The sequence below is a fragment of the Perna viridis genome, chromosome 9, assembly GCF_037379345.1.
Source record: "Perna viridis isolate PV_CMFRI_1.1 ecotype Kerala chromosome 9, ASM3737934v1, whole genome shotgun sequence".
NCBI lineage: Eukaryota > Metazoa > Mollusca > Bivalvia > Mytilida > Mytilidae > Perna > Perna viridis.
In genome coordinates, this window is record NC_142453.1 from 36,005,887 (window position 1) to 36,033,170 (window position 27,284).

Sequence of the window (27,284 nt, forward strand, 5' to 3'; positions counted from 1 at the left end):
TTTTATACTGACATTTTCAGCACTGTCAAATTCAATGGTTTTTTGTCCAAGTATTTTCAATTAAAGAACTCTGTAAAACAAGGGTGTCCTATATCAGCTTTGTTATATGTGTTAGTTGCTGAACCCTTGAGTATTATGATTAAAAGGAATGATAGAATTCATGGTATACAAATTCCCAATGCATCTGGTGAGGAGAAAATATTTTCACATGCAGATGATACAACATTGATATTGTCTGACAAAAATTCAGTAAATGAGGCCTTTGGAGTTTTAAAGTTGTATGAACAAGCATCTGGGGCAAAATTGAATAAAGATAAATCTGAAATTTTGGCATTGGGTACCGGAAAGATATCGAAACAAGAAATAGATGCTTGGAATATTAAAGAGTGTGATGGGGTTCTTCAGCTTTTAGGTATATGGATTGGCAAAGACAAAACTGTTTGTGATAATTTAAATTGGGATTGCAAAGCGCAATCTATTTCAAAATTATTGAATTTTTGGAAAATGAGACATTTATCAATACAGGGTAGAGTAACGGTTATAAATACCTTGTTGATGAGTAAATTATGGTATACTCTAATGGTGGTTAATATACCTGAGAAATACTATTTAGACATTAAAAAGATGTGTGTAGATTTTTTGTGGAATAATAAGCCATCATTGGTTGCATATGATGTTATAATAAATAGAGTTTTGAATGGTGGTTTAAATTTTCCAGATATATTTCACAAAATGTATGCTTTTAGACTTAAATTTTTAAGTCGATTGTTAGATAATGATTATAATGCAGCGTGGAAACATACTTGCACTTATTTTTTATCAAAAGTTCTAGATATGAATCTTGGTATGGAAATTCTATTTTGTGATCTTAATAATAGACAATTAGGTATTTTACCTGATTTTTATAAGTGTATGTTATATGCTTGGGGAAAGATTCGTACTCATATGGAAATTGATATAAATGTGAATAATGTATTTGATATTCCATTGTTTTATAATCCAATGATAGTAAATGATGGGAAAATGTTGTATATTAAACCCTTTGTAGATGCAGGAATAGTTAAAATTAAAGACTTGGCATTTGAATGTAAAAAAGGTTTTTTGAAGAAAAAATATGTACAGGATATAGTCTCTCAAAGGTTTCCTGAGTTAGTTGCTGATAGAATTGTTGATGTAGTTCAGTGTATTAAGCAGTGTATTCCAGAACAGGTAAAACGTTTAGTTAGAGAAAATGCATATAACTATAATAAACCTGTTCTGAATGTAGTATATAATGATAATGGTAAAAAATATACATTACCTAGAACGGCAAAAATTTGTTATGGTATGCTCTTAGAAACTAGCACAATAATGCCAAATGCTGTCAGCTACTGGTATGAAGTATTTAGTGATTTTAATGTACAAAGGGTTCAAAATATTTTGAATTTTCCATTTTTACCTAGTGACTGTATTGAAACATCGTTTAAAATTTTCCATAGAGTTTTATTTACGAAGGAGAGATTATTCAGATGTCATATTACTATTGATTCTTTATGTCCAGTATGTTATGATGTACATGAAGATTTGGAACATCTTATAATTTCATGTAGATGTTTAACTAAATTCAACAACTTTTTGAAGGATTTCCTACATAATATTTTGTGCAATAGCTCTACAAGATATGTCAATATGCTTGATTTTAATTTTCTATGTTATTTTGGATTAACTGAGAAAGATAAAAACAGTAACTATTATTTTGTTAATACTGTCTTAGCATTTAGAAAATTTTGTGTTGTGAAAAGGAGAAATGTAGCTGTGAAAGATGAGAAAGTACTAGATATTCAAAATTATTTTAAGTCCGTACTTCAGCGACATGTAAATTATGCTTATATGTATTATAAAAAGAAGAACTTTTCATTGTTTGAAAAATACTACTTGAAAAGAAATCCTGTTTTACGTATCTGTGACGAAAATGTTGTGATTGACTTTTAGTATGTAAGCCATTATATAATATGGAAGACTGACTTAACATACATGATATTATTAATTGTTATCTGTGATATGTGAATTAGTGGGAGATTAGCCCAATAATTCTTTTACATGTAAATATATTTCTGTGAATAAACTTTTATCAAGAAAAAAAAAAAAAAAACCGGTTCTCGTCTGATCACCGAAGTTAAGCAACGTCGAGCCCGGTTAGTACTTGGATGGGTGACCGCCTGGGAATACCGGGTGCCGTAGACAATACACTTTTTGTTTGTTTCTAATTTGCTTCTTTGTATGTTTGCTAGCTGGATCTTTTTTTTCTTTTTTATTGAAAGATTTGTAAAATTAAAGTCGAAAAGGTCATGTTTTATCTTCTATGTGGATAAATTTGAAAGAACAGATATGTGCTTATTTTAATAAACTAGTGTCTACGACCATATCACGTTGAAAGCACCGGTTCTCGTCTGATCACCGAAGTTAAGCAACGTCGAGCCCGGTTAGTACTTGGATGGGTGGCCTCCTGGGAATACCGGGTGCCGTAGACAATACACTTTTTGTTGGTTTCTAATTTGCTTCTTTGTATGTTTGCTAGCTGGATCTTTTTTTTCTTTTTATTGAAAGATTTGCAAAATTAAAGTCGAAAAGGTGATGTTTTATCTTCTATGTGGATAAATTTGAAAGAACAGATGCTGTAAAAAGTATACCTCCGACGGGACTCGAACCCGCAATCCCCGGCTTAGGAGGCCGGTGCCTTTTTTTTATTTTTATTTTGATAAAATTTTATTCAAATAAATACATTCATAAAAGAATTATTGGGCTAGTCTCCCATTAATTCATATTATCACAGTGTTGGTTAGAATTGTAACAATTATTAACAACAGATCTCAATTAAAACTCAATATGTACTTCATCATTACTTATCCTTAGTACAGGATTTTTGTTTAAATAATACTTTTCAAATAAATACATGCACTTCTTCTGTTTATAATACAAGTATGCATAACTCACATGTTTTTGCAGAACATTTTTAAAATATGGCACTATGTCTATCAAATGATCATCCTTCATAGAGATATTTCTCCTCTTTAGTACACAGAATCTTCTAGCACATAAAACTGTATTCACAAAGTATAAGTTTATATTTTTATCCTTCTTGACTAGACCAAAGTAACATATATATTTGAAATCTAGAGTATTGACAAAGCTAGTAGAACTATTACACAGAATGTTATGTAGGAAATCTTTAAAAAAGTCATTGAACTGAGTCAAACATCTACACACAATGATCAAGTGCTCCAAGTCTTCATGCACATCTTCGCAAACTGGACACATAGAATCAACAGTAATTTGGCATCTCATCAGTCTCTCCTTAGTGAAGAAAACTCTATGGAAAATTTTGAATGATGACTCAATCCAATCACTTTGTAAAAATGAAAAGTTCAAAACTTTTTGTACTTTTTGAACATCAAAATCTGAAAATATTTCACACCAGTATTTTACAGAATTAGGTTCTCTTGTTAATGTCTTTAACAGTATATCATAAAATGATCTTGTTGTATTAGGTAAAGCATACTTTCTACCATTAACGCTGTAAATTATATTTAAAACAGTTGCTTTACAAGTGTTTGCATTTTCTTCAACTAAAACTACTTTAATAATTTTATCAACGGAAACATCAGGGAACTTTTGAGATACAATATCTTGAATATAAGTGTCCTTCATAAAACCTCTCTTGCATTCATAAGCTAAGTCCTTAATCTTGATAATACCTGCTTCTATAAATGTTCTCATATATAACATACTATCACCATTCACAATCATTGGATTACAGAAGAGGGGAATATCAAAAACGTTAGTCACATTAATTTCTATTTCCATACAATGACGTATCTTCCCCCATGCATACAACATACATTTATAAAAATCAGGCAAACATCCTAATTGTTTATGAGTAAAATCGCAATACAATAATTCAACACCAAGGTTCATTCCTTGTACTTTAGAAAAGAAATAAAGACATGTAACTTTCCAAACAGCATTATAATCCATATCTAATAGCCTCTGTAAAAACTTTAGTCTAAATGCATACATTTTATGAAAAATTTCAGGAAAATTTAAACCACCATCTAACACCTTATTAGTTATTACATCATATGCAACTAGAGATGGTTTATCATTCCACAAAAAATCAATACATATCTTCTTAATTTCTAAATAATGTTTTTCTGGTATATTAACAACCATAAGAGTATACCAAAGTTTACTCATCAATAAAGTATTTATTACAGTTAATCTACCATGTATTGATAAGTGTCTCATTTTCCAAAAATTCAATAGCTTCAAAATAGATTGTACTTTGCAATCCCAATTCAAACTATCACAAAGAGATTTATCCTTACCAATCCATATGCCTAAAAGCTGTAAAACCCCATCACACTCTCTAATACTCCAAGCATCTAATTCATGTTTTGAAATAGTTCCAGTTCCCAATGCCAAAATTTCCGATTTATCCTTATTTAATTTTGCCCCAGATGCTTGTTCATACAAATGTAAAACTCTAAAGGCTTCATCTACTGAATTTTTGTCAGACAAAATTAAAGTAGTGTCATCAGCATGTGAAAAAATCTTTTCTTCAACGTTTGTATTAGGAATATTCAAACCTCTAATACTACTATTCTTTTTAATCATTGTACTCAATGGTTCAGCTACTAATACATATAATAAAGCTGATATAGGACAACCTTGCTTTACAGAGTTCTTTAATTGAAAATATTTGGACAGGAATCCATTACACTTGACAGTGCTGAAAATGTCAGTATAAAATATTTTTATCCAAGAAATAAATTTCTCCCCAAATCCAAATTTCTGCAAGACAGAAAATAAATATTCATGTCCAACCCTGTCAAATGCTTTTTCCTGATCAAGTTTCAACAAGTAACATTCTAAATCATCCATTTCAACCAAATCAATAATATCTCTAACACTTGCAGTAGTGTCAGAAATGTCTTTACCTATAATACAGCAACTTTGAGTAGGTGATATAATTTTTGGTAATACAAACTTAAACCTGTTAGCCATTACTCTTGCTAGTATTTTATAATCCACATTTAATAAAGTTATAGGTCTGAAATTTTTAAGTTCAGATTTGTCACCTCTATTCTTATATATCAAATTAATCATGCCATATCTCATAGACCTAGATAAAACTTTATTTTCTTCAATACTATCATAAATATATTTCAATACAGGTTTCAATTCATTTAAAAAATAAAGATAGATTTCAACAGTCAATCCATCAGAGCCAGGCGTTTTGCCTTTTTTCATTCCTTTCAATGATTGTTCAATCTCATCAATACATATATCATCATCACATTTAGTAATATCAATATCATCAACTTTAACATCAACACAATCTAACATGTCATTGATTGCATTATTGTCAGTATTTACACATGAAAACAATTTTTCATAAAAATTATGCACAACATCTAATAATTCCACAGTACTACTAACAGCATTACCATCACAATTTCTCAAAGTACTTATCAAATTCTTATTTTGTTTATATTTTTCTAGACTTAAGAAATAAGCAGTATTCTTGTCACTTTCTAAGGCATGTTGACATTTAGACCTTAATATAGCACCATTACATCTATGTTTTTCTATAGCTTCAAGTTCATCTTTTAATTCTAAATATTTTACATAATCAATTTCTATACCACATGCAGACTTCACTGACAATTCTTGTAACTTATTTTGCAATTTAAAATATTCTTTGCTTCTCTCTTTCTGATTTTCTTTGCCATAGATTTGACTTATTCTCTTAATACTAAATTTCAAATTATCCCACCAAATGAGAGGGTTTGAATAATAAAAATCTGAACATATTTCATCTTCTAATAACTTTCTGATTCTTGTTACATATTCTTCATTATCTAATAAGGAATAGTTAAAAATCCAGATACCTGGTCCTCTTTCAACCTCTGTAAAATCTAATTTCATGCTAACAATACAGTGATCACTAAAACAAGTATCTCTATAAAAATATTTTTAATACAGGGCTTAACATTACTAGAAACTAAAAAATAGTCAATTCTACTCTGTGTCAAAAAACCTTGTACAACTTGTTTTCGTGAAAACATTTTGACACCTGCATTTCTGTCTCTCCAGACATCAAACAAACAATTATCGTGCATCATAGTATTAAGATATTTCACAGACCTATCTGCATAAAAAGCAGTTTTCCCACTTTTATCTAAAGGAGACAGTGCAGTATTAAAATCGCCTGCTACTATAACATATCCGTCTCCTTTAATTTTACTTTTACAATCTTCAAAAAATTCACATTTTTCACTTACACTATTAGGAACATACAAATTAAAAATATCTACAATTTTATCATTGATTTTACCTTGAATATGAATAAATCTACCAGGTACACATTCACAAACTTTAAATACATTTTTAAGGTTTTTACTGACAAGAATTGCAACACCCTGTCTATTACAGTTACTATTACTTGCAAAAATATCACCATTCCATAATGTCTTATCATTCTTTATATCTTCAAAAATAATATTATTCCAAAATGTTTCCTGTAAGCATACAATATCATACTTTCTTTCATTACATAATGAAAAAATACAATCCTTTTTACTTTGGTTACATAGACCATTACAATTAAAACTTATGAAGTTATAAGTAGCCATCACAAAAATAATTCTAATAATATACAACATTAAACACTCCATTATTAACTATTCAAATGTTTTTGTAAATTTGACAACCTTGCTGCTTTAATATTAGGCTTGATATTAAGCATACTTCTCCTTTTAATACCCAAGTAATTTCTCTTCTTCCCTACAACAGTGAAAGTATCTCCACTTTCCTCTTGGTCTTCACTGACCACGGGAAAAGTGTCCATAGTAATCTCATCCAGAGAATCACATGAACTTCTGACTTCCCCCTGGCTACTGTCATTTTGTTCAAGGGGGGAGACAGCACTTTCAACACCTAAACCATCAGACAATTTATCAATTCTATTTTCACCAGACAATTCAACATTTGATTTAGTAAGCAAAACTGGTTCAATATTACAATTATTCAAACAAATATCGTTTAATTCTTTATCTGTACCTTTCTTGACTTTATCATCTCTGACACATTCCGCAATGTCATCATCAACACCATCATCCATCTCAAAACACTCTTCCTGATCAATGTAAATACCATCTCCATTCCAATCACCGTCACCCTCATCATCAGTGCAAAGGCTAGCACCACCTTTAGCACTTTCACCAAAACCCACTTCATCTACATCCTCAGTGTAATGACTAGCATCGCCATTTACACTCACGATTCCATCTTCCATACTATCTCCTACATCTGTATCTTCACGAGAATCAACATTCTCCTGCACACTTGTACAAACCTCCTTCTCCTTACAATTTTTATCCATATATCCAACTTTCACATCTGTGGTTTTCATAGCCTCCTCATCTGCTTCTTTTATCAACTCCCGACATGACATTTCCTGCAAATTCTCAGAAGAAAATTGTGGAAATTGATTCACAATTTGCAATTCTTCTCTGGCTTTGCAATTACAATAGTCTTTCTTTCGAAAACAAAACGCACACTTGTTTTTTAAACATTTTCTACTAATGTGCCCCTGCTGACCACATTCAAAACATTTAAATTCTGGACAGTCTTTGTATATATGTTCTGAGCTAAAGCACCCAGAGCACACCTTGACTTGTTGGTTATGAATAACCCGGTAGTAAGCCGTCTCCTTTTCATTAACTGAAAACTTCATTGAATACGGTATTGAAGCCATGTTCGGCGGAAGTTTAACTTTGAAAATACGAGTGCCGTCAAAGACATTATTCTTCGACTTCATCCTATGCTTCTTTATCGGAGAAACAATCTCCACTCCAATCTTGGAAAATCTATCAATAATTTCTCGATCTGAGACATACATACTTAAATTTAGAATTGAAACGTACTTAAAACTTGCCTCTAATTCATTAACAGCGCACTTTTTACCATTTAAAGATAGTTCACCAATAACGGATTCCATCATTTTTCTCTCTCTTAGTACCACCTCATAACCAACTCCATTTTTCGGTACGCATGCAACGACACTTCCAACACCACATTTCTTCTCAATTTCATCAATAATTATTTCAGCCTCCACGGCACCAAAACCATCTACGGGGCACCCAACTAAAACGGTTTTCTCCTTTGAGAACTGTTCATTTGAAAAATTCATGTTTTTTCGGGAACTTTCTCCCCCACTATTATTAAAGTTTGCCATCAGTCTTTAGTCAAACCACTGAATATAAATCGAACACACCTTCCCTCCCCCTTTTCCCTGTAACGAAAACACAGGAAAAGGGGCTATTCAACAAATATTATGCGATAATATATGTCACATTCAATCATATAATACACATTAAACTTCAGGAAATGTTTACAGTTACAAATATGGCGAAGAACTCACCAAAATCAGAATAATTTTCGGACAACACTTTGTTTACATGTTAAACATGGTACATCCAAAAACCAGCTCACCGGTGCCTTATCCATTGGGCCACGGAGGCTTCCACAAAAGATGTCGTTAAATATGAATGTCATTTGTGTGCTGAATGACTGTTGTCAACAAATGCTGAAACTTGAAAAATGTATAGTAAAGAAGTCTTTAAATCTATTTCTCCAAAACAGAAGATCACCCAAGTGGTATAATGTATCATTTCCTTTCATCAGAGGATAAAAGAGCACGATTGCAAAAATTGTATCATGAAAATGCAGTTTAGACAGTCAAAATGATTGAATCTATTGTTTTGTAGTTTTTATAAACATTCTGATCTGGGGGTCGGTCTTTGGATGTACCGTATGTATGTTTACATTCCTGGAGCTCCCGATGATTTGATGTTTTGGTGAGTCTAACGCCAAATTTTGAATTGATGAACTGTTTCTGCTAGTAATTATTGATGTAAAGAACTCATATTCATTGTTATTTGTGCACGAACACTTCGTATATTCCCCCTTTCCTGCCTTTTACGCGCAGGAAAAAGGGGGGTTTGCGGTGTGTTTGATTTGTTTTTCACAATATGTCTGAAAGCCAAATGAACGATTCTCGGACCAACGCACCGGAAAGTTCTGGAGTTGGAATGAATTCCGGAAGAAAGAATGGGAATAATTCCTTTTGAAGGAAGGGAACTTATGTTCATGAAAATAGGAGATATCTCAAGGAGTGTACGTTCCGCATTGAAGGAATAGATACTAATATACGCGGTGAGAGGATTATCATAGAGTCTATTGAGAATGTTACTGGAATCAATACTGTATTAGCAGTGGTGAAAAATGATTCCGAATGCTATGATATTACGATGAATACACAAGAAAACGCTTTTAAATTAGCTGATGGTATTGATATAGCAGGTCGCAGATACCGTGTGAACCTATTATTTTCTGATGTTGTTATAGTTTCATTTATGAAACTCCCTGCATTTATCGAGGATGATGCCATTACAATGAAGTTAACTAGCAAAGGAATTTCCGTAGTGTCTCCAGTTTATAGAAAAACAGTCCCTGGAACACAAGTTGCCGATGGCACTAGAATTGTGAAATGCAAATTTTCACAGGGAATCTCTGCATTACCATGGACAATGCCGTTTAGAGTAGGTTCTACCACTCGATATTTCCGAGTAAAACATAACAATCAAGCTAAAGTGTGTTCAGAGTGTTTTTCACCTGATCATATGCGCAAAGAATGCCCTTACATTGAGTGCAATGGCTGTGGCAATAGAGGACATATACTTAAAGATTGTAAGGCTGACAAATGTGACAGATGTAAGCGTTTTCCAAAATTGTGCGTTTGTGTAAATGGGTTTTTGCGTAGAAATCCGTATCCCCGACGACAGTTGGCTGCAACGATTGTGGTTTATTCTTTTGCAATTGCAAATGTTCAGTGTGTGGACAAACTACATGTACATGCGCTTGTTATGTTTGCGAAACTGAGCCATGTCAATGCAATTTGAAAAGTAATTTGTGTTCACTTTGTAGAAGTGAACCTTGTGTTTGTCCTTGCCAGGACTGCAATTGTCATCCTTGTTCGTGTGATAGTACTAGTTCACAAGAAAAAGATGATGAAGTTGAAAACTTAAATTCCGAGGTGTCCACTAATGATGAAGTGGATACTACTCTGGTGAAAGAAGCAGTGGTTGAAGAGTCTCATTTGAGTAGTGAGGTTTTTTCAGAGTCTGGTGTTGATGACAAAGATGAACAAATGGAAGTTGGTGATGATAACAGAAAGAGAAAACTGGATGTTTCATCTAGTGAAAACGATTATAGTAGTGAGGAAAGGGATGCGAATGATGAAGATGACTCTGACAGTTATAAGAATGAGGCATCACGGCTATGTAAAGAGGGAAAGGATGGTAAAAAGATTAAAATACAAGATGAAGATATTTCTTCTGGTGAAATAGATTTTTTAGACCAGATTGCTAATTTTGTAGATAGTGCTGAGGCAGCAAGCACCTTAGTTGGTGACGAAGAAGTCACCGCAGAAGGTGCATCTGATATTTTATATTCGGGGTGCTCTGATGAGGAATCACAGAGTACTCCTGATACTAGTGATCAATTTTCTTTGAGTAGTAAAGACTTAAAGAAAAATAGGAAAAAAGAAAAACAATTAGAAAGAAAATTAGAAAGAAGGGGTAGAATTAAAGTGACTCCCAATCTTAACGGGAAACATTGTAGAAAATCTAATGAAAAAAACTGAACTTTAAGATGATGGATAAGATTATATATAAACTATATGCTTTTGTTTTTGTAATGGTACTTATATGTTCTTTTAATTGTAATGGGCTGAAATCCATACATAACTTTGAAAGACTTGTAAGTGTTATTGATGATAGAAGATTTGGTATTGTATTTTTACAAGAAACGTTTTGGAGTGATGATTATATAAATGGTGTTAAACACTTGTTTAATGGCGATATATATTATAGTAATGGACATAACAGTAGACAGGGTGTGGCCATACTTGTTAGTAATTATGACAAAAATAGAGTAACATTTGTTCATAAAGATATTGAAGGTAGATTTATACATGTAATCATGTAAAATATACTGAAAATAATATTGTGTTTAATTTAATTTCTGTATATGCACCAAACATTAACGCAGAACGTGTTAAGTTTTTTCAGTATGTGCAAACTTACATTGATTCTTTAGAAAATGTTATTGTTGGTGGTGATTTTAATACTACTCTTTCTAATCTTGATAGAGGCAGTAAAACAAAGCATCTTGTTGATGAACCATGTAGAAAATTGTGCCAAATTATAGAAAGTAGTCATTTATATGACGTATGGAGGGCTCGAAATATGTATTCAAGATTGTTTTCTTGGAAAAGAGTATCAAATGGGGAACTACAACAATCTAGAATAGATTATTTTTTAATCAGTAGAGCGTTGTCTTCTTTGTACAAAATGTTTACTACAATGTTACATCACTGAGTGATCATAGTTTTGTAATTATGAATTTAAATTGTAATAATGTTGAAAGAGGTCCTGGACTATGGATTTTGAACAATACTCTGTTACTTAATGATGAATATGTTAGAAAAATTAGAGAAATGATTGTGAATGAAAAAGAAAATGAATTGTATACTAGAGATATTGTAATATGGTGGGATAATTTGAAATATAAGATAAAGAAATTTTCTCAGATATTGTCATCTAAATTAGCTAGAGAAAAGAAAAGAGAGTATTATAGATTACAAAATCTTATAGGTAATATATGTAATAGGGCTGCCAATGGTGAAGTTATTGATGTAACAAAACTTGAGAGTATTAAATTAGAACTATCAGAGTATGAGAGTGAAAAATGTAAAGGTGCTATTCTCAGATCTAAAGCTATATGGGCAGTTGAATCTGACAAGAATACTAAATACTTTTTAAATTTAGAGAAGTATAAACAAGAAAATTGTTCAATTAAGGAGTTGTTAACTCCTGACAATAAAATTGTGTCAGATACTGATAGTATTTTACAATTGCAATATGATTTTTATAGCAATTTATACTTTTCTGTTAATATTGATATAGATAGAATTGATGAATTTTTAGCATGTGTAGATAAAAAAGTTGAAGATGATGATTGTTTGTCTTGTGATGCTGATATATTTCCTGAAGAAATTCATAAGGCTATTTTAGAAATGTCAAAAAATAAAAGTCCAGGATCAGATGGACTGACTGTAGAGTTTTATTGTACTTTTTATGATGAGTTGAAAGATATTTTATTACAGTTATTCAAAACCATTGAACAAGAAGGTGAATTGTGTAGATCCATGAAATGTGGTGTTCTAAGTGTTTTTTACAAAAACAAAGGTGACAAAAAATGTATTAAAAATTATAGGCCTATATCTCTACTGCAGGTAGATTATAAGATATTAGCAAGAGTGATGGCCAATAGATTTAAGCATATTTTACCTAAAATTATTTCTGAAGATCAAACATGTTGTATTGTAGGACGAGATATTAGTAATAATATAGCAAATGTGAGAGATATCATTGAACTTGTGGAACAAGATGAACTTGAAGGTTACATTGTTAAAATTGATCAGGAAAAAGCCTTTGATAGAGTTAGTCATTTTTATTTATTACAAGTTTTAAAGAAATTTGGTTTTGGTGATAGGTTTGTAAAGTGGATAGAAATATTTTATAAAGGAATAAGTAGTTCTGTAAAATGTAATGGATTTCTATCAAAATATTTTTATGTGAAAAATGGAATACGACAAGGATGTCCAATTAGTGCTCTGTTGTATGTACTTGCTGCTGAACCTTTACATAGTAGAATTGTACAGAATAATGATATTCAAGGTATAAGTATTCCAAATAGTGACAAATCTGGATTAATATATCAACATGCTGATGATACTACTTTGTCTGTTTGTAATAAAAAATCTATATGTGCAACTTTTGATGAATTTGAATTGTATGGTAGAGTAAGTGGTGCAAAAATTAATAGACAGAAAACAGAAATTTTATGTATTGGTAGTGGTTTGCTATCTGATGTAGAAAAAACTGACTATGGTTTAAAAATTTGTGAAAATATAATTCAGCTTTTAGGTGTTTTTATTGGTAATGATAAGAAGCTTTGTGAAGAAATGAATTGGAAATCAAAAATTGACAAATTGAAGCGTTTATTGTACATGTGGTCACAAAGACATTTAACAATACAAGGTAGAGTTACTGTTATAAATTCATTAATGATGTCAAAATTTTGGTATGCTTTGTTTGTGATACCTTTACCTGATTGGGTTAACAAAGAGGTGACGACATTATGTGTCAATTATATCTGGAGTCAAAAGACACATCTTGTAAAATATAAGAGTATTATTGACTCGAAAGATAATGGTGGTTTACAATTATCTGATATGAATTGTAAAATGTTTGCTTTTAGATTAAGGTTTTTCGGTAGGTTAATAGATGAACATTATAATGTGTTGTGGAAACATACTTTTAGATATTTTGCTTCCAAGATATATGATATGGGAATAGAGATGAATATATTGTATATGAAAGTACCTAATTGTGAGTTGCGTCATATTCCTGTTGTGTATCAAGAAATGTTTCAAGCTATGTATTTTTTAAAAGATAAGATACATTTTGATTTAAGTATTGAGAACATTTATGACCAGCCTCTTTTTAGTAATCCTAGAATACTTAGTGATAACAAAATAATTGTTTACAAGGATTTTATTTTAGCTGGTATTGTATCTGTGAAAGACATTTGTTATGAAGTAAAACCTGGGTTTTTGCCAGCTAATGCCATTGTAGAAATTATTCAAAATGTATGTGAAAACTATGATATTGACAGAATTGTTGATAGATATTATAAATTAATATGTGCTATTCCAGAGGAATGGAAACGAATTGTTAATACAGAACTTCATAGAAGAAATGTTTTGAGGACTATTGACATACTAATTGAGTATGGAAATGTATTATGTGCATTAACTAGTTGTACATCAAAGACATTGTATAACTGTGTGATTGGTCAATGTACTGAAAAACCTATTGGTACTCTCATGTGGAAAACAATTTTTAATATTGAAGATGTTGATTTAGTTCCAATCTGGAAATATTTGAATATGTACTGGAAACCTGCTAATATGATAGAATTAGATTTTAAGCTTTTACATGGTACTTTGTATACCAAAGTTAAACTACAGAAAATTGGGTTATCTGATAGTGGTATTTGTGATGTATGTGGACAAAAACCAGAAAACATTTTACATTTATTTTTAGAATGTGATGAGTTAGATGAATTTCTTGATTATATTTCATTACTATTGACAAAATGTTTTGAAAATTGTGATTCCGATCGAATAAGCCTAGTTGAGAGTGACCAACTTCTTTTCTTAGGTTTACGCTGGTCAGTGAAAGGAGTAAATGATGTGTTTGTTAATTTCCTCATGTCAACAGTGAGATTTTGTATCTATAGAAGAAGAAATCTTGTGATGAATGGTCAAACAAATGTCAATTTGATCCAGTTTTTTCAATTTACCTTTAAGCATTATATTTATTACTTCCATATGTACATGAGTCAGAATAAGATATTAAGTAGAGTTTTTGAAAAACGATTTTTAATGTACAATCCGCTTTTGGAAAAGACTGACAATGTATTAATGTTTAACATATAATATGTGAAAGATTAACTGTGATATTTCAGATTATTGTGATATAATAATGTTTTTATTTGTGAACATGATGATGACTTATTTTAATAAAGATAAAAAAAACCGGTTCTCGTCTGATCACCGAAGTTAAGCAACGTCGAGCCCGGTTAGTACTTGGATGGGTGACCGCCTGGGAATCCCGGGTGCCGTAGACAATTCACTTTTTGTTTGTTTCTAATTTGCTTCTTTGTATGTTTGCTAGCTGGATCTTTTTTTCTTTTTTATTGAAAGATTTGTAAAATTAAAGTCGAAAAGGTCATGTTTTATCTTCTATGTGGATAAATTTGAAAGAACAGATATGTGCTTATTTTAATAAACTAGTGTCTACGACCATATCACGTTGAAAGCACCGGTTCTCGTCTGATCACCGAAGTTAAGCAACGTCGAGCCCGGTTAGTACTTGGATGGGTGACCGCCTGGGAATACCGGGTGCCGTAGACAATACACTTTTTGTTGGTTTCTAATTTGCTTCTTTGTATGTTTGCTAGCTGGATCTTTTTTTTTTTTTCTTTTTATTGAAAGATTTGTAAAATTAAAGTCGAAAAGGTCATGTTTTATCTTCTATGTGGATAAATTTGAAAGAACAGATGTTGTAAAAAGTATACCTCCGACGGGACTCGAACCCGCAATCCCCGGCTTAGGAGGCCGGTGCCTTTTTTTTTTTTTTTATCTTTATTGAATAAAACAATACTATATAACAATGCAAATCACAATGTCTATAAAATCATAATATTATACAATTGAAGACTATACAATTTATCACAGTTTGAATAACAACACATCTTCTAACATCACAATGGGATTGTCTCTCAAGAACTTTTTATGAAAGACTGAAAGTCTGTTTGTAGATTTACAATACATATAAAAATAACCAATGTAATGTCTCAGTGTGTATTTGAAATATGCAATTAGGTTAATACTTCGTGTACCATTTTTGAACATTTGTCTTTGTTTCATTATACACAGTCTTCCAATAGACAGCAAAAAATTAACAAAGTGAACATTTACACCCTTTACACTGGATGATACACCCAACAAAAATAACGTCATATAAGTATGTTCCTGTATTAAGTTCACCTCTGATTGTACAAATAGTGTCTCTAAAATATCAAATACGAAATCATGAAAGTTAACAAGTATGTCACATGTTAGAAAAATATGAAATAAAGTTTCCTCTTCACAGTCACAGTTTTGACACACATTGCTGTCTATTATTCCTATTTTACATAGTTTAACATTAGTAAAAATCTTATTGTGACATAACTTGAAATCTAGATCAATACATTCAGATGGTTTCCAGAAACTATGTATCTGTTTCCAAACAAAACAGAAATCACTTTCATGAATATCACATTGTTCACACCAAAATTCATAACATTTAGGTTTAATAAAACACTTTTGTAACAGTAACGTATAAAATCTTTTTGTTTTACACAACGACATGTCACATACTTTATTGTCAAACTGAACATAGAATTGAGACAATTCATCATTTTTCACATTACATTTTGTCAAAACAACTTCTTTCCACTCGACAGGAATGTGATTCAATAATAACATATACAATTTTCTGACAATGTTAAAAGTAACATCTATTTCTTTTTCTCTCATCATATCAAAAATTGCATGAACTGGCAAAAATCCAGGTATAGCTTCATATGAAATATCTTTAATTTGAACAATACCAGCTTTTATGAAATATTCCCATTCTTTACCAGACACAAACTTAGAACTATTATAAAACAGTGGTTGATTATAAACATCAGAGTCTCCTATATTAAAAGTTATATCTTTTCTAATACACTGCCATGCTTCCAACATTTCTCTGTACACATGCGGTAAACATAATAAATCCTTTTTGTTTAAAAACAAAAATAGAACTGACCTCGAAAGATTCATACAATGCACTCTTCTCAAAAAATAGCTAAAGGTACTTTTCCAAATACAATTGCATTCAGGATTTAAAAATCTCCCTAAAAATTTTAATCTAAATGATAACATTTTTAAATATATATCTTGAAAATTCAAGCCACCATCTTGTTTCATACCAGTAATAGTAGCATATTGTACTAAATGAGATTTAGAATTCCACAAAAAATCAATACATATTTGTTTCAAATCTGTCAACACATTTTCAGGTATTGGAGAAACAGCTAATAAATACCAAATTCTAGATACCAATAAAGAAGAAATTACAACATTTCTTCCAGATAAAGTCAAACGTCTTTGTTTCCACATATTAACAATACATCTTATTTTTCTTATCTTATCCTTCCAATTCATATCATTACATACATCAATATCTACACCAACATAAACACCAAGAACTTGAATACATTTTTCACAAACTCTTAATCCAAGTACAGTCTTATCATCATCAGTCAAATTTCCTTTTCCAATACATAAAATTTCAGACTTACTTCTGTTAATCTTAGAACCTGATGCCCTACTATATAAATCAAATACATCAAAGGTATATTTAATAGATTTTTTATCACTCAAACATAATGTAGTATCATCTGCATGTTGAAACAAAACTGCAGTTTCATTACTATAAGGTATACGTATACCATTAATATTACAATCTTTCTTTATTGTCATTGACAGTGGTTCTGCCGATAAAACATACAATAAAGCACTAATAGGGCATCCTTGCCTAATACCATTTCTAACTTTAAAATATTTTGTTAAAAAACCATTACACTTGACAGTACTTTGAATATCAGTATAAAAAATCCTAATCCAATTAATAAATTTACATCCAAAACCAAAACCTTCTAATACTCTAATGAGATAATCATGACTCACTCTGTCAAAAGCTTTCTCTTGATCAAATTTTAAAATATACCCTTCTACATCATCATCATCAACCATATTTATTACATCACGTACACTTGCTATTGTATCTGCAATATCTCTACCAGGTATACAACATGACTGGCTGTTTGAAATTATTTGACAAAGTACTGATTTAAATCTATTTGACATGACACGTGCTAATATCTTATAATCAACTTGTAACAATGAAATCGGTCTATAATTCTTTAAATCCCTTTTATCACCTTTTTTCTTATAAATAAGAGACAGTACACCATTTCTCATAGACCTTGATAAAGTGTTACTCTTTTCAACTGCCTTAAACACCTTCAGTAAAGTATCCTTTAAAATATGATAAAATGTACAATAAAACTCCAACGTCAGTCCATCAGATCCTGGACTCTTATTTTTAGACATTTTATGTAATGCAACAAAAATTTCTTCTTCAGTAATATCACTATCACATACTCCTTGATCAAAATCATCAACTTTTACATCTATATTTTGCAACAAAACATCCATTGATTTTTTGTCTGTTTCCACACATGAATATAACTTACTATAAAACCTATATTGTAAGTCTAACAAACCATCAGTATCAGAAACAGTAGTATTATCATCAAAATCAATTAATTCTTTAATACAATTACTCTCTTGCTTGTACTTTTCTAAATTCAAAAAATACTTTGTACATTTATCGTTTTCTGTGGCCCAAAAAGCTTTTGATCTCAAAATAGCACCTTTACATTTCTCTTCTTCTAATACACTTAATTCTAACTTTAAGTTTTCATATCTTTCTACATCTACATTTTCTCCTTCTGCAATTCTCATACATAACTTTTGTATCTTATTTTGTATACAATAATACTCAGCATTTTTCTCTTTTGCAATTCTCTTACTAAAAACTTGAGAGAATTTCTTAATTCTATATTTTAAATTATCCCACCAAATCAATACATCATCATCAAAAAGAGAACATTTCTTACTGTCATCAATAATATTAAACATATTTGTTACATAATCGTCATTATCCAACAATGTATTGTTAAAAATCCATACACCTGGACCTCTTTCTACTTCATCAAACACAACTCTCATTTCCACAAAAGAATGATCGCTTAAAGAAGTATCTTTATACTTTACATATTGTACAAAATTTGACAAATTTCTAGTAATGAGAAAATAATCCAATCTTGATTGTTGTAAATAAAAATCACTAACTCGTTTCCATGAAAAAGTTTTATCACCAGGGTTTCTAGTTCTCCACACATCATATAAATTGTTATCTGACATCAAACTACAAAGTAAATTATAACTCATATCATTTCTGTGTACAGTTTTACCAGATCTATCCAGATTTGACAAAGTTGTATTCCAATCACCCGATAAAATAATATTATCATAGGAACTAATATATTGATTAAGAAATGTAAAAAACTCACATCTTTCTCTAAAAGAGTTATATGCATAAATATTCAATATGTTATAAATACAACCTTCATGTTCAAATTGGACATGTAAAAATCTACCTTCATCATCCTTTGAAATCAATTTTACATTTTGTTTAAACCTTTTATGCACAAGAATAGCAACACCTTGTCTTTTAGTACTACTATTAGAATATAAAACATGACCGTCGTACATTCTATCAATATTCAAAATAAAATCATCATCCCAGAAGGTTTCTTGTAGTAACAAGAAATCAATCCTACTATTATCAATAATTGATACATATTTCTTAAATTTATTAACGTCTCTCAACCCATTACAATTGTTGCTTACAAACAGCACCATTGTAAAAATAAAAATATTGAAACATACATTAAACATCTCCATTGTTAATATTCTTTTGGCTGGATTTGTCTTTCTTAATATTATTTACATTCGGATAAAATTTCATCTTGTTCCTTCTTTTTTTACCTTCTACTGTACAAAATTCAGAAGCACTTACATCTGAGCTCCCAGAACAAGACAAACCAACCTCTGTTTCTAATGTGACATCGACTCCAGTGTTTTCACCACTGGAGATGGTGTCAGTGTCCATACCTTCACTAACAATATTATCTTCTTCAGCATTTTCTTTTACAATATGCTTATGTACAAAAACAGTTTCATCATCAGAGTCACCTGTTCTTGAAATATCATCTCTTTGTCTTTTCTGTCCTTTAGCGATTCCTTCAGTTGATTCATCTCCAGTAAGACCTTCACTACATTGTCTGTCAATGTTATCATCACATGTGGTCCCGAAGACCACATTAGAATCCTCTTTGGCCCCGAAGACCATATTATCATCACCAACGCTCAGATCAAGCTTTTCACCATCCGTCATGGTCCTAAGGACCATTTCATTTCTCTCCTCTGTAGTCCCGAAGACCACACTAACCCTGTTTTTATTGGCCCCGAAGGCCAAATCATCACTATTTTTATTGGCCCCGAAGACCAAATCATCATTCTTTTCTGTGGCGCCGAAGACCACATCATCAACTTCTACATTGGTCGCGCAGACCACACCCTTTGTTGATTTTTTCTCGCCGACCATATCTTCCTCTTCAGTAACTCGATCTGTAAAATCCCCATTTTCTTTCTCACTTTCCACTGAAACATCTGCAATTTCAACTTCGTAATTTGTTTGATCATCCTCAACTCCATTCTCATTTAGTGTTGTTTCCTTTTTTTATCCTTAATTACATGATCACTATCTTCCTTTCTGCAAATACACCTCTCAGTTACCAATCTACATTCTTTGCACTTACATTTGCAATCTTCCTTCATCTTGTCACAAGTGAAACAAGGACAAATGCATGTTTCCTTGTTGCAGTATTGACATTTCTTTTCTTTGCAAAAACAATGCCTAAGTCTTTTCTTGCAATATTCACACGGAGGTATCTTACACTCATGCTCTTTATGACCATGCTTATCACAGTTGAAACAGACTAGTTGTGGACATTGTCTGTACTTATGACCAGGAGATCCACAATAGTTACATAACTGCCTCTGATGGTCGTGTTTAACTCGAAAACTCCTTGTTCCTAATAGGAGGCCGGTGCCTTATCCATTGGGCCACGGAGGCTTCCACAAAAGATGTCGTCAAATATGAATGTCATTTGTGTGCTGAATGACTGTTGTCAACAAATGCTGAAACTTGAAAAATGTATAGTAAAGAAGTCTTTAAATCTATTTCTCCAAAACAAAGGATCACCCAAGTGGTATAATGTATCATTTCCTTTCATCAGAGGATAAAAGAGCACGATTGCAAAAATTGAATCATGAAAATGCAGTTTAGACAGTCATGTACTGAGATGTTCCTTGCTAAAAAATGATTGAATCTATTGTTTTGTAGTTTTTATAAACATTCTGATCTAAATTTTTGCCAAATTGAGTAAAGAAAGCCAGCTTCCGGTGATTCGAATCTTTATATGTGGTTATTTTAATAAACTAGTGTCTACGACCATATCACGTTGAAAGCACCGGTTCTCGTCTGATCACCGAAGTTAAGCAACGTCGAGCCCGGTTAGTACTTGGATGGGTGACCGCCTGGGAATACCGGGTGCCGTAGACAATACACTTTTTGTTGGTTTCTAATTTGCTTCTTTGTATGTTTGCTAGCTGGATCTTGTTTTTTCTTTTTATTGAAAGATTTGCAAAATTAAAGTCGAAAAGGTCATGTTTTATCTTTTATGTGGATAAATTTGAAAGAACAGATGTTGTAAAAAGTATACCTCCGACGGGACTCGAACCCGCAATCCCCGGCTTAGGAGGCCGGTGCCTTTTTTTTTATCTTGATAAAATTTTATTCACAGTAAAACATCATATAAAAGAATTATTGGGCTAGTCTCCCAATAATTCACATATCACAGATCACAAATTTTTCTGACATTACATTGACAGTATATATGAATAAGTATATTTAAAAGTCTATCACAACATTATCATCAGAGATGCGCAGAACAGGATTGTCATTCAAGTGATATTTTTGAAACAAAGAAAAGTTCTTTTTCTGTATATAATACATGTAAGCATAATTAACATGCTTTTGAAGAACAGATTTAAAATAAGAAATAATGTGCAAAACTTTCTCATCTTTCATGACTAAATTTCTTCTCTTTACCACACAAAACCTTCTAACAGATAAAGCAGTATTAACAAAATAAAAGTTAACTTTTTTATCATTCTTGAGTAGACCGAAATAACATAGAAAATTAAAGTCTAACATATTGATAAAGCTAGCTGAACTATTACACAATATATTATGTAAAAAGTCTTTAAAAAAGTCATTGAATCGAGTCAAACATCTACACGAAATTATAAGATGTTCTAAGTCCTCATGCATATCGTCACAAACTGGACACAATGAATCATCAGTAATGCGACATCTCAATAACCTCTCCTTAGTAAATAAAACTCTATGAAATATTTTAAATGATAACTCAATCCAATCACTTGGTAAAAATGAAAAGTTCAAAATTGTTTGGACTTTTTGAGTATCAAAATCAGAAAACATCTCACACCAATATTTGACAGCATTTGGTTCTTTTGATAATGATTTCAACAACATAGAATAAAAAAACTTTGTTGTACTAGGAAAAGAGTACTTTCTATTATTAACATTACATTCTATATTCAAACTGAGATTTCTACGAACATTTTCATTATTTTCTACTAAAATTTTACATTCATCAGGAATACATTGTTTTATACATTGTACTACCTTAATAATCTTAGCAGCAGATACCTGTGGAAACTTTTCAGAAACAATATCTTGAACAAACTCATCTCTCATGAATCCCTTTTTACATTCAAATGCTAAATCTTTCACTTTAATAATGCCTGCATCTATAAAAGTCTTGATATACAGCATATTACCATTATTAGTAATCAAAGGATTATTGAACAGAGGCAGGTCAAATATATTATTCAAATTGATATCAATTTCAATATAATCAAGTATCTTTCCCCAAGCAAACAGCATACATTTATAAAAATCGGGTAAACTCTCCAACTGTCTCTGCTTAAATTCACAGAACAAAATCTCAATACCAAGTTTCATATCTTGTACTTTGGAAAAGAAATAAGTACAAAGATGCTTCCAAACAGCACAATACTCTACATCTAACAAACGACTTAAAAATTTAAGTCTAAACGCATACATCTTATGTAAAATTTCTGGAAAGTTCAAACCTCCATCTAGTATTCTATTAATAACAACATCATAAGCAACCAAAGGTGGTTTATCATTCCACAAAAACCCGATGCACAATTTCTTTATATCTTTATAGTATTTTTCTGGTATATTAACTACCATCGGAGTATACCAAAGCTTGCTCATTAAAAGAGTATTTATCACAGTTACTCTACCATGGATTGACAATTGTCTCATTTTCCAAAGATTCAGTATTTTTGAAATAGACTGCACTTTGCAATCCCAATTTAGATTATCACATAACTTCTTATCTTTGCCAATCCATATGCCTAAAAGCTGTAAAACCCCATCACACTCTCTAATTTTCCAAGCATCTAAATCATTTTTTGATATTTTTCCAGTACCCAATGCCAAAATTTCAGATTTATCTTTATTTAATTTTGCCCCAGATGCTTGTTCATACAATTGTAAAACATTAAAGGATTCAGTTACTGAATTTTTGTCAGACAATATCAATGTAGTGTCATCAGCATGTGAAAATATTTTTTCTTCAATATTCACAACAGGAATGTTAATACCTTGAATCCTATCATTCCTTTTGATCATTATACTTAAAGGTTCAGCAACTAATACATACAATAAAGCAGATATTGGGCAACCTTTGTTAAACAGAGTTTGCCAATGGAAAATATTTGGATAGGAAACCATTGCACTTGACAGTACTAAAAATATCTGTATAAAAACTTTTATCTAAGAAATAAATCTCTCCCCAAAACCAAATTTTTGTAAAACCGAGAAAAGATATTCATGCCCAACCCTGTCAAAAGCCTTTTCCTGATCCAACTTTAACAAATAACATTCTAAATTATCCATTTCAACCAAGTCAATTATGTCTCTTACAGTAACAATAGTGTCAGAGATGTCTTTACCTATTATACAACAACTCTGAGTTGGTGAAATAATCTTTGGAAGTACAAATTTAAACCTATTTGCCATGACTCTTGCTAATATTTTATAATCTACATTCAATAAACTGATAGGTCTAAAATTTTTCAGGTCAGTTTTGTCACCTCTATTTTTATAAATTAGGTTAATCATTCCATACCTCATAGACCTAAATAAAACTTTATTATCTTCAACTGCATCATAAATATATTTCAAAACATCTTTCAACTCATTAAAAAAGTATAAATAAAACTCCACCGTGAGTCCATCAGGACCAGGTGTTTTTCCTTGTTTCATACCTTTTATAGAGGTTTTTATTTCTTCAATATTAATTTCCTCATCACATTTTTCAACATCACAATCATCAACATTGACGTTAATACAATCTAACATTTTATCAATGGCTTCATAATCAGTTTGTACACAAGAAAAAAGCCTTTCATAAAAACTATGAATAACATCTAAAATTTCAGCAGTTTCACTGACAACATTACCATCACAATTTTTTAAACCATTTATCATATTTCTATTCTGTCTTTGTTTCTCTAAATTCAAAAAATAGGCTGTATTTTTATCACTTTCTAATGAATATTGACATTTAGATCTTATAACAGCACCATTACATCTATGTTTTTCTAAACCTTCAAGTTCCTCTTTCAACTCTAAATATTTGACATTATCTATATCATTACCACAAGCAGCCTTTATTGACAATTCTTGTAACTGATTCTGTATTCTATAATAATCTCTATATAACTCTCTCTGTTTTTCCTTACCACAGAGTTGACTTGTTTTCTTTATTCTATATTTCAAATTATCCCACCAAATTAATGGATGTGCAAAATAAAAATCTGAACCAATTTCATCAAGTAAAATATTTCTAATTTTTTCAACAAAACAATCATCATTCAATAAGGACTTGTTAAAAATCCAAACACCAGGTCCCTTTTCAACTTCAGAAAAATCTAATTTCATACTAACAATAGAATGATCACTGAAAGATGTATCATTATAAAAAACATTCTTTATAAATGGTTTCAAATTACAAGAAACTAAAAAATAATCAATTCTACTTTGAGTTAAAAAACTTTGTACAACTTGTTTTCTTGAAAACATTTTAACACCTATATTTCTATCTCTCCATACATCAGATAAACCTTTTTCATTTATTAATTCAGTCAGACATTTAACAGATTTGTCAGCATAACAAAACCGTTTTCCCACTTTTGTCTAAAGAAGTGAGAGTGGTATTATAACCACCTGCTATTCCAAGAAATTCATCTCCATATACTTTACTTTTACAATCATTGAAAACAAAAATGCACTTTTCACTGATATTATCTGGAGCATACAAATTAATTATGTCCACACATTTGTCATGATTTTTACCTTGTATAATAAACTAATATTCCACATACACTCTCACAAACTTTAAAAACATTTTTCAACCTTTTACTTACAAGAATGGCAACCCTTTCCTATTACAAATGCTATTACTGGCAAACATCTCACCATCCCATACAGTTTTATCAGTTTGAATATCATCATACAATTTATCAGTCCAAAATGTTTCCTGTAAACAAACAATGTCATATTTTCTTTCAATACATAATGCAAAAATACAATCCCTTTTATGTTTGTCACACAAACCATTACAATTAAGGCTAATGAAGTTAAAAGTAGCCATCACAAAACAAAAGTTCAAAACTAATGACATATTCCACTCCATTGTTACTTCATTGACTTATTTTTAACATTTGACAATCTAGCTGCCTTTAAATTAGGCTTAATCTGAAATTTATTTCGTCTTTTAATACCCAAGTAGGATTTTTTCTTACCAACAAGAGTAAATTCATCACCACTCACCCCTTGAAAATCACTTGTCAGTGAATGAGTGTCCATTTCAAAATCATCCAAAGTATCACATGTACTCTGGCTGTCTCCTCCCTGGCTTTCAATTTCTTCCTGAGAGGAGACAGCATTGTCTACAATGGACATATTATCAATATCTGAAACATTTTTCATGGACACACCAGAAACACTATCTAATTTATCCAAATTAACCATGCTTACACCTACATCATTTATAATATTGTTATGATCTATATCTGTATCTGTCTTGTCTTTTCCTTCACCACTTTCCATATCTTTAACACAATGAGCCGTGTCACAAACAGTATCACCAACCACCACCTTAGAAAGATCACTACCATCTACTACATCATTCTCTTCATAGTGACTAGCACCGTCACTTTCATCAGTACACTGGCTAGCAACGCCATTTGGAACATCATCCAAGTTCACTTCCTCAACATCTTCTGTGATAGGGCTAGCAAAACCATTACCACATTTCGCCATTGGCTTAATAACAGCCTCACCAGTTATATGTCTAGCTTCGCCATCAGTGGAAACATGATTAACATCATCACTACGATGGAGATGAACACTGATTTTGTCATTTTCACACCTTCTAGTATTCCGTGCCCATTCATCATCTTCAAAATCATTAACACTTGTGTCATCACTCTCAATGTTATACATTCTATTACTTGAATGTCTATTATCATTATGCCTAAACGTGCCCGAGAAGGCATCAGTTTGGAATTCTGTAAATGAATTTCCCATATCATTCTTTCTCAAGGTATTACACTTACAGTTCTCTTTCTTGTAGAAGCAGAAAGAACACTTATTTTTCAAACACTTTCTACTGATATGCCCTTGTTCACCACATTCAAAACATTTGAAGTCAGGACAGTCTTTATATATGTGGTCCGGACTAAAACATCCATGGCATACTTTTACTTGCTGATTATGTACTACACGGTAGTACGCAGTCTCTTTCTCATTGACGGAGAATTTCATCGAGTAAGGAATAGACTTCATCTTAGGTGGAAGTTTTGCCTTAAAGACTCTTGTTCCGTCATATATATAATTTTTTGACTTCATTTTATGTTTCTTAATTGGTGACACCACTTCAACTCCAATTTTTGAAAATCTTTGTATGATTTCAGCATCAGTGACATACATACTTAAGTTGAGTATTGAGACATATCTAAAACTGGATTCTAACTCAGTTACTTTGCATGTTTTACCACCAACTGACATATCACCAAGAATAGGTTCCATCATCTCCCTCTCTCTAAAAACCACTTCATATCCGCAGCCAGACTTTGGCACACATGCTACAATATTTCCTCTACCACACTGCGCTTCAATTTCATCAATCCCCATTAAAGAATTTTCTATTGGACCTTTCTGGTCCATTTCTTTCAGAGTTTGCCATTGGTTTACAGACAGATCTCAAAAAAAGGAATCGAACGCACCTTTCCTCCCCCTTTTTCCTGCTACAAAAAAGCAGGAAAAAGGGATCACAAACGAATCTTTATGCAGAAATTATTATCAATTTAGCTCAAAGGTAACAAATCAATGTTCAGAAAATGTTTATACACATAAATACGGCGAAGAACTCACCAAACAAAGAATAATTCTCGGACGTCAATGTTTACATCTTACATATGGTACATCCAAAAACCACCATCTCTCCGGTGCCTTATCCATTGGGCCTCGGAGGCTTCCACAAAAGATGTCGTTAAATATGAATGTCATTTGTGTGCTGAATGACTGTTGTCAACAAATGCTGAAACTTGAAAAATGTATAGTAAAGAAGACTTTAAA

General features: G+C 31.4%; 3 non-coding genes across 3 annotated transcripts; all 3 read left to right on the forward strand.

Annotated features, from left to right (window-relative positions):
- The first annotated feature begins 2,391 nt into the window (after positions 1 to 2,391).
- LOC148608187 (5S ribosomal RNA) lies at positions 2,392 to 2,510 on the forward strand. Its single transcript, XR_015915685.1, has one exon. It is a non-coding gene; the product is annotated as a 5S ribosomal RNA (ribosomal RNA).
- Positions 2,511 to 15,029: 12,519 nt separating this feature from the next.
- LOC148608188 (5S ribosomal RNA) lies at positions 15,030 to 15,148 on the forward strand. Its single transcript, XR_015915678.1, has one exon. It is a non-coding gene; the product is annotated as a 5S ribosomal RNA (ribosomal RNA).
- A 5,816-nt stretch (positions 15,149 to 20,964) lies between these two features.
- On the forward strand, positions 20,965 to 21,083 carry LOC148608189 (5S ribosomal RNA). Its single transcript, XR_015915679.1, has one exon. It is a non-coding gene; the product is annotated as a 5S ribosomal RNA (ribosomal RNA).
- The last annotated feature ends 6,201 nt before the right edge of the window (positions 21,084 to 27,284 follow it).